The 6,461-nt window shown below is 37.6% G+C and overlaps 1 pseudogene; it reads right to left on the reverse strand.

Annotated features, from left to right (window-relative positions):
- Positions 1–2,029: 2,029 nt before the first annotated feature.
- Positions 2,030–2,959, reverse strand: LOC129675138 (putative vomeronasal receptor-like protein 4; annotated as a pseudogene).
- Between the last annotated feature and the right edge of the window lie 3,502 nt (positions 2,960–6,461).

Below are 6,461 nucleotides of genomic sequence, written 5' to 3' on the forward strand. Positions count from 1 at the left end.
AAAATATGAGCCAAAAGTATTAAAACATAAAGTCACAGTGAAAAAAAACAACAAAAATTAAAAACATGTTGACCAGAGATAAAACACACATTTCAGTAACAATTTAAACATGAATAGCACCAATTCTCTACTCAAAAGTTGCAGACTAACTGAATGGATCAAAAAATGAATTCTCTTTATCTTCTCCCTTCAAGAAACACACCTTAATTTTTAAGATAGGCACCACAGAGTAAAAGAATAGACAAAAGTGCTACAGTGGAACAAGGATGAAGGAATATGTCCTTATCCTAACATCTGACAAAATAGACTTTGGACTAAACCTAATCAGAAGAGATAAACTTCATTCTAATCAAGGAAAGAGTTAGCCAAGAAGACATTACCACCCTAAAACAATCTGTATCCAATTCAGGGACAACAAATTTCATATCAAATAAATTTTACAACAGGATTAAAAGACACAGATTTACATCAATCCATTGACAGTAGGTGATTTCACCTCTAAACTTCTGGAAGTGATAATTAGGATATTTACCTTTCTTCTGGAACTTGAGCTCTTGGAAAGCCTTAGAAATTTATCTATCTATCTATCTATCTATCTATCTATCTATCTATCTATCTTTCTTTCTTTCTTTCTTTCTATCTATCTATCATCTCCATCTCCCCCTCTTTCTCACTTCCTTACAACCCCCCTCCCACCTTGACCTCATTGGCACAAAAGACAACTTCCTGAACAGAACACCAAAAGCACAGCCTCTAAGATCAACAATCAACATATGGGACCACATGAAACTGAAAAGCTTCAGTAAAGCAAAGGACACAGTAGTCAGAACAAAACGACAGCCTACAGACTGGGAAAGGCTCTTCACCAACCCTATATCTGACAGAGGACAAGTGAGTCTGTGTCCAATGCAGTCTCTACTTCCCTTACTAGAGGACCCACATGAGGCCTAAGCCTAACATAAGCTAAATCTTTGTAGGGATCCTAGTTCCAGTTCCTGATGATATTTGCTTCAGTACCAGCAAGCCTCTCTGGGCCCTAGTTAGTCGGCTATGCTGGTCTTTTTGTGAAGCTCCTCTCACCTCCAGGTCTTTTTCTCTTTCCTCCCATTTTTCCACAAGGTCCCCTACACATCACCCAATGTTTGGCTGTGAGCCTATATTCTATGAAATAGGAAAATCTGAACAAGGTGGATAATTTTGTTGATAAATGGGACTTACCAATCAATGTTAAATTAAGAGCAGGCAAACTAAATAGTCCTGTAAACCCCTAAGGAAATAGTGGCAGTTATTAAAAGTCTCTCAACCACAAACTAAAAAACAAAACAAATAAAACAAAAACAAAGTTTTTCAATTTTGTGGAACATGAGCTTTTTTTTTTCATTTCTGAGTTTGTTAATTTGGATATTCTCCCTATGCCTTTTAATTAGTTTGACTAGGGCTTCTCAATAAACCAGCTCTGGGCTTCATTAATTCTTTCTGTCATTCTACTTGTTTCTAAATTATTGATTTCAGCCCTGAGTTTGATTATTTCCGGCCATCTATTTCTTTTGGGTGTGTTGGCTTCTTTTTATTCTAGAGCTTTAAGGTATGCTTTTAATATGCTAGCATAAGAACTCTACAGTTTCTGAAAGAATGGACTTAGTGCTATGAATTCCCGATTGGCACCACTTTCAGTGTGTCTCATAAGTTTGGCTATGTTGTGTCTTCTTTTTCATTGAATTCTAGGAAGTTTTTAGTTTCTTTCCTTATTTCTTCCCTGACCCGGTGGTCCTTGACTATAAAGGTTTTTCAGTTTCCATGTGTTCATAGGCTTTCTGTCTTCCTGTTGTTACTGAGTTCCAGCGTTAATCCCAGGTGGTCTGATAAAATACAAGTGGCTATTTCAGTTTTCTTGTATCTACTGAGGCTTGTTTATACTCTTCAGAACTCTGAGGTCACCGGGAATGCACACATGCATACATGCTGGCACAATATATAAATAAAAATGAATTCATTATTTTTAACAGAAGAAAAAAATCCTTTAAAAAATCTAGTAGCATTTTAACTGCAAGATTTTCAGCACATTGATGATTCTCTTATCAGAACTGATGTGTATCAAAGGAGTAATGGTGGGATAGGCATTCATCACAAATTTCTGAATAGTCAGGATGACTGGGTCATACATCCACACAAGAAATGAGGTAGATGAAATGATGAAGTCCACCCAGTATATGACCACAAAGAAAACCACCAGCAGCAAGATGGTCCGGGTGGCCCTTTTCTCAGGAGATGCTCTCAGGTGGCTGATGCTATGAAGATGCTTGCATTGCCTCTGATGTCTGAACAAGATTATCACCATGTATGCACTTGTGGTCAGCATGACTCCTACAAGAAACACATCTCTGGAGGTTGTCACTGTTATAAACAATCCCCTGATGATGTAGTTCATTGGAAAGACTACACAGGATTCAGTGACCTTCATTTGGTTTGTCTCACTCACATTGGTAAAACCACCAACATGGAAGATCAGGTTACTATTGAAGGACAAATTCAACGACCAAATACATAAGAAAGCATAGATCATGTATTTTTTAAGCTTATGTTTAAAATTTGCCAACAGAGAGCTCATGGGACTGATAGTAACAGCCTGGAACACACTCAGGAGGCAGGTGATGCAGATAGAGAGGCCTCTCAGCATCCGGTGTATGTAGAAAGTTGTCTTACATTTGATGTAATTCTCAATGTTCAGTGACTCAAATATGTCTGTAAACCAAATGTCTCCTCCTGTGAGGAGCATCATTATATGAATGAAGGTTAGTTGACAAGACATCAGGTCCATGGGCTTAGGTCTGTGACATAGGATTGTGAAAGAATAGAAAAAAAGGAGAAACATATTGGCCAGGACTCCAAGCCCAGTTTGAATATAAAGGACATCCTTTAATGAAGACATAGGTGAGAAGTGTATTCATCTTAAGACCATAGTGGAGGCATAGTTCTTATATCTGAAAAAAAAAGATTACTCATCAAACTTGTAATCATTTGGACAGTATGTCTATATCATAATTCCATTTTCCCACTAATTTTTGATTAATCGGTATTTCTATTTTTTGAAGTTCCAGACTGTCCATCATAGCCTACATTTGTAGATAGCCTCCATGTGTCGCTTGTATATATAGCACATATAGATTAACAAATGCATCCACATTCATATCTATACAGAACCCATACTTTGTGTGCCTGTATTGCACCTGCATATCAACTTTAGAAAACCAATCCTATTTTATCATATGATTCCCTGCACTCTGCTGAAGGTTTGGTTATGAGTCTCAGAATCTCATATGCTGCTACGCAGAGTCTTTCAGAGGCTCTCTGTGGTAGGCTCCTGTCCTGTTTCTTGTTTTCTCCTACTTCCTATGTCCATCCCATTTGTTAATATGACCAGGAAAGGACAGGAGCTCCATGAGGACAAATATGTAAGGGCACGGGGGTCTTCTATGAGACTGTTTCTCCAACTAAGAACCATGTTTGGATATAACCTAGAACCCCTGCTCGGATATAGCCCGTGGTAGCTAGTATCCAAGTGGGTACACTAGTAAGGGGAACAGGAACTATTTCTGACACAAACTCAAGGACTGGCTCCCTTAACTACACTGACCCCCGAGAAAGGAACAGCCTTGCTAGGCCACAGAGAAGGACATGGTAGCCAGTACTGAAGATACCTGATAAGGTAGGGTCAGTCAGATGGAAGGGGAGGAGGACCTTCCTTAGCAGTGGACTTGGAAATGGACAGGGAGGAGATAAGGGAGGGTGGGATTGGGAGGGAATCAGGGAGGGTGTTACAGCTGGGATACAAACTAAATAACCTGTGATGAATAATAAAAAAATAAAAATTTAAAAAATCCAATCCTATTGATTTAAATTGTCGCATTTTATTGTTACCACCTAAAATAGTAGTGAGGAGCAAAAAATATTAATCACATTTGTACAACTGAACAAAACTGTGTCAATCTGAAGAAAAAAAAAAATCCCTAAAAGAATCCAATCAGGTCAGTCAGTCTCATAGTCTAAAATTTTACTATGCTGTATTTTATAACAATGTTTTCATTCAAATTTCTAAATGAATCACAGTGATAATTCAAGTTAATCTCACTATTTGAATCAGCAAAATGTTTATCTCAATTCTCTTTTTGTTTGTTTGCTTACTCTTCCACAAAATCTTACATCCTCGAAGCTAGAACTGAAGACATAGATGCCTTTGGAGACATTCTCTGTACTTTCCACACAGTATTAATTGTAGAACCATTATGGTTGTAAGTGGACTTGGATGACTTCCAGTGCAGTTCTTATCCCATTTAAACCTTTTGCTAGCTCCAATTCAGGATTAAAGAATTAACTTTGAGCTATTTAGACAAACAATATTGTTCTTTACTTTTGGAGGATAAAGGCTGGAAGTAAAAAATTTTCTTTATCTAATTTTATTTTTATTCACTCTATATCCTGTTATATTCCATCCATCCTCCCTTTCCCATACAAGTCTTTGAGTTGCTTGGTTAGGATCACACCAAGATACTTTTTGTCTTTTGTGGCTACTGTGAAGGGTGTTGTTTCCCTAATTTCTTTCTCAGCCCTTTTTTCTTTGTATATAGGAGGGCTACTAATTTTTTTGAGTAAATTTTGTATCCGGCCACTTTGCTGAAGATGTTTATCAGCTGTAGACGTTGCCTGGTAGAATTTTGGGGTCAGTCAGGTATACTATCTAGCTCCCCATTCTTTCCTAAGACTCCTTGCCCAAAGCCCTGTTTTCTACCTCTTCCAATGTCTATGCCTTTTGCCTTTCTGAATGAGGATTGATCATCTTACCCAGGGTCCTCCTTCTTACATGTACAGATTTTAGTATGTTTATCCTATATTATATGGCTAATAAACACTTACAGGTGAGTATATACTATGTGTGTCTTTATGCTTCTGGGATACCTCATTCAGGATGATCTTTTCTAGTTCAATCTGTTTAACTGCAGATTTCATAATTTCCTTGCTTTTAACTGCGAGTACTATTTCATTATGTAAATGTACCACAATTTCTGTACCATTCCTCAACTGAGGGGCATTTGGGTTGTTTCCAGGTTCTGGCTATTGTGAATAAAGCTGCTATGAACATGGTTGAGCAAATGTCCTTGTTGTATACTTGAGCATATTTTGGTTATATGCCTAGGAGTAGTATAGCTGGATCTTGAGGAAGTGCTATTCTTAATTGTCTGAGATAGTACCAGATTGATTTCCATAGTGTTTGTACAAGTATATATTCCCACCAGTAATGGAGGAATGTTCCACTTTCTCCACAAACTCTCCAGCATGTGTTGTCATTTGAATTTTTTATCTTAGCCATTCTGATGGGTGTAAGGTGAAATTGCAGGGTTATTTTGATTTGCATCTCTCTGATGGCTATGGACGTTGAACATCTCTTTAAGTGTTCCTCTGTCCTTCAGTATTCCTCTACGGAGAATTCTCTGTTTAGCTCATTTTTTAATTGGATTGCTTGATTTATTGCTTTCTAGGTTCTTAATATATGGCTAAAATCCACTTAAAAGGGACTACATACCATGTGTGCTTTTCTGGGTCTCGGTTACCTCACTGAGGATGATCTTTCCTAGTTCCAGCCATTTGCCTGAAAATTTCATGATTTCTTTCTTTTAATAAGCTGAATAGTATTCCAATGTGTAAATGTGCCATGGTTTTTTTTATTCATTCTTTGGTTGAGGGACATCTAGGTTGCTGCCAGATTCTGGCTATTCTGAATAAAGCTGCTAGGAACATAGTTGAGCAAGTGTCCTTGTTGTATGTTTTAACATCTTTTGGGTATATTCCCAGGAGAGGTATAGCTAGCCTTGAGGAAACATTATGATTCCTTATGTCTTTTGACCAACCCATGTTGTTATTTTATCTAACTAACTCTTTTTGTATTTATCTTCCTCACCCTTACTTGAGCCCATCCAGTTTCTCATTTCCCTATCTGATCAATTGTGTTCTTCTACTCACCATTATCTTCCTCAGACCTTATGTGCTTACCTCACTCCTTCCTGCATAAGGAGCCCTGTTACTCCCATTTCCCTGAATACATACTTGTACCCTGCATTTCTGCTCTCTATTGCTCCTACAACAACCCCTATATTGGCAATGGTATAATTTTGTTTTCTTAGTTTCTGTAGTTACTGCAGACTACATAATTACATCTGAAGATGTGGAACTAGGATCCACCAACTAGGGAGCACATCCGACATTAAGACAAGTACTATTTTCCACACATTATGACAAACAAGAACTTGCTGAAGATCAATATATATTGATGCTCTTTGGGAATTTCTTTTTAAGAGATTTCTCTCCATGCAGTGGAACACAAGGTCCGATTGTTATACATCACTAGCACCCAGACATTTTTACAGTTTCACTCGACAGTCTTAGCTTTGATGCTTATGTAAGTTATT

The sequence above is a fragment of the Psammomys obesus genome, unplaced genomic scaffold, assembly GCF_907164565.1.
Source record: "Psammomys obesus unplaced genomic scaffold, mPsaObe1.curated_primary_1811, whole genome shotgun sequence".
Classification (NCBI taxonomy): domain Eukaryota; kingdom Metazoa; phylum Chordata; class Mammalia; order Rodentia; family Muridae; genus Psammomys; species Psammomys obesus.